The sequence below is a fragment of the Otolemur garnettii genome, unplaced genomic scaffold (assembly GCF_000181295.1).
Source record: "Otolemur garnettii isolate 467f Iridium unplaced genomic scaffold, OtoGar3 scaffold00040, whole genome shotgun sequence".
Classification (NCBI taxonomy): domain Eukaryota; kingdom Metazoa; phylum Chordata; class Mammalia; order Primates; family Galagidae; genus Otolemur; species Otolemur garnettii.
Window position 1 is genome coordinate 11,385,225 of NW_003852435.1, and position 3,103 is coordinate 11,388,327.

Genomic DNA, 3,103 nt, shown 5'->3' on the forward strand with positions numbered 1-3,103 from the left:
GTTGAGGGTACAAAGAATTAGGTTACACTGATTGCATTTGTTAGGTAAATTCCTCTTATAAATGTGTCCCGCCCCCAAGAGATGTGCTATACACCGTGACCCCCATCTCCCTCCTTCCCTCCCTCTTCCACCTACTTTAGACCCCTACCCCCCACCACATATTAGGCCATCTACTGCCTTCATATTAGAATTGAGTACATTGGATTCCTGCTCCTCCATTCTTCTGATACTTTACTAAGAAGAATGTGTTCTTAAAATTTACCTTTCCACATTACAAAAGAAAAGTAAAGCAGAAAAAAACACGCAACAAAAACCCTATAATACTCACAAATAATTTAAAGCCTTAAAACTCAGATTTTAGATCTTACAGGAAAGAGAGCAATTGCTTGTTATGGAAATATTTACCCACTACATATATTCCTGTGATAGCTAATGATATTAGCAAATCTTGTGGATTAAATGATAAAGAAATTTTCATCAGTTTAGGTTAGAGAAAAATTTATTGCCAAATAACACGTTCTTTCTAGTGCTGTAAATGAGGTCAGCTCATACCATTCACTGTCAGATATCCAGTTAGTTAAGCAGTAAGGTGTTTGGACAAGGAAAGCAACTTTTCTTCATAGAGCCAGCAAACTGAGATGATGTCTGACTAATACCCCACAGCACCATGTTAAGTTAGTATGAACTTTAAGGTCCTTTTATTTTAAGGGAAGGGGAAACAGGAAAGTTGCAAGAGGTAATGGAAGACCCCAGGTATCTGGGTGTCAGTGAGGGTCTAGGGCAGGTTGTAAACATCTTTGCTTCTGATCAGTTCAGTTAACTTTGCAGGATGAAGGTGAGAATGTTCCCAAAGATCTCTAGCATACAGTTGTTACTGGTGTGTTTACTTTTCTTATCTCTGGGGAGTTAGTTTAGGGAAAAGGACAGTTATAATCTTTCTGTTAGTTATTGTCTATTTGCTAGCCTACATGCAGAGCTAAGCAAAAGTTTTTAGCCTAACGTATATTATTACCACAGGAATCAAAATGGAACTAGTAATGCTAAGCCTCCCTTCCACTCTGACAGTTTTAAGTTCTCTGCCTCATTTGCTACAATCATGAAGGATTGCATCACTGTAATATTATTATCCACAAATTACTCCTGTATTGTAAGTAAAAAAACACAAAACAATATCATGTAAGCTACATATTTGTTTTTCACACTCAGCATTTCTATTAAAGTTAAATTTTTAAAAAGCTAGTTTTATCAGGTAGTATTTCTTTAATGTAGTGGACTTTCCATCATATCAAGGAAAAATAATTCTTCTCTCAAGACATTTAAAACTGTGCTCTTAGGCTGGTAGCAGTGGCTCATGCCTGTAATTTTAGCACTCTTTGAGGCTTAAGCAGGTGTATTGGCTAAGGTCAAGAATTTGAGACCAGCCTGAGCAAGAGTGAGACCCTCATCTAAAAATAGCTGGTCACTGGGACAGATGCCTGTGGTCCCAGCTACTTGGGAGGCTGAGGCAAGAGAATCACTGAGCTCAAGAGTTTGAGGTTGTTGTAAGCTAAGACACCATGACACTCTACCAAGGGTGACCAAGTGAGACTCTGTCTCAAAAAAAAAAAATAACAAACAAAAAAAACTGTGCTCTTTATCCTCAAAGTTTTGCATACAAATGTCTGATAATTGACGTCTGACTTAGGAATGAAGTCTTGTGCCTGCAATAAAGCATTGGCAAATTCTTTAGCAATAGTCTGAGTTTGCACCTGCTTTAGACACTACAGGTAAAAGTAGGCAAAGGCTAATGTTTTCATTTAGTAATTTATTCCCAGCAATATTGCTAATACTTTTTCTTTAGCTTGTGCAGAGTCACAAAGGAGAAGGGTGTACATCTGGACAGAGGACCAGCAACGTAGTGGTCACTTTCATTGACAGTAACTTCGCCCCATAGCAACATCACTCCTGTTTTCAAAGCTGCAGAGTGTGTCTGTGGTTACTGATTTTTTCTGCAACTAGAATTCCAGTCAGTCTCATGTTCCATAAAAACCCAGAGTACATCAAAAATCCATTCACTCTTGGTGCCTCCACTACTGTAAGATAATACAAGGATGAACTGTCATACACAGGGTATGGTGAAAAAGCCAAGAAAGACTTCTGAGAGAGTATGCCTTTGGAGAGTAAACAAAGAGCAGGTAATAATTGCATAAAGTTCAGAGATGTTGGGTGAGAAAACAGCCTTAAGGACAATAGACTCTCAAAATTAAAAAAAATATATGTCATAGGGAGAGTCTTGAGAGTTGATTAGGCTTCAGGACCATGATTGTTGCGATGAGAATGACAACGTGGGCAGGTGTCAAAATGAAAAACTCGAAGAAATATCTCTGTCAGCTCAGGATCTGAAGTTTTACACTAGATAAGATAAAAAATAATACAGAATTTTATATGGGGTGTGCTAGAATATGATTTGCATTTAGAAATATGAAGAAAACTTATGTCATGAAAACAATACTGTAGACAACAAAAAATAAAATTAAAAGCTGTCTCTCTTATCAGTTAAGAAAAAAATTAAGAGACTTTTCCAATCACATAGCTAAGAAAAGTAAGTATCTTGGTCTAGCACAGAGATAGAGTATTATGAACTTGGAAGGTTTTTTAAATTGATTGAATGCTGGGAGTATAATAGTCAGAGAGTCTGAGATGAGTGTCACCCCACCTGGGTAAACGACTGATAGAAGTATCTGTAATCAAAATGCAGAACAGGTTGAAAAGAGAAGATAAAAATTAATCCCTTTAGTATTGATGTTAGGGTGCCTATTGAAAATCCAGACAGAAATATTTAGAAACTAATGAAATAAATGTATCTGTGGGTCAGGAAGCGATTATGATGAGCCAGAGGACTGAATTTTGTTGGAGAAGCTAATGATCAACTTTGCTCCTCATAGTCCTTAATTGGAACTAAGATCCAAATGGACACAAGTCAGACTGACAGGAGGAAAGCCCATCACAAAGAAATGACCAAAACAGAAAACTTAGTTACGTTTTAGATAAGGAATGATAAATTTATTAAGAAATGATAAGATTAAGGCATGTAGGGGTAGGTGCAGCCAATTGTGGGAAAGTC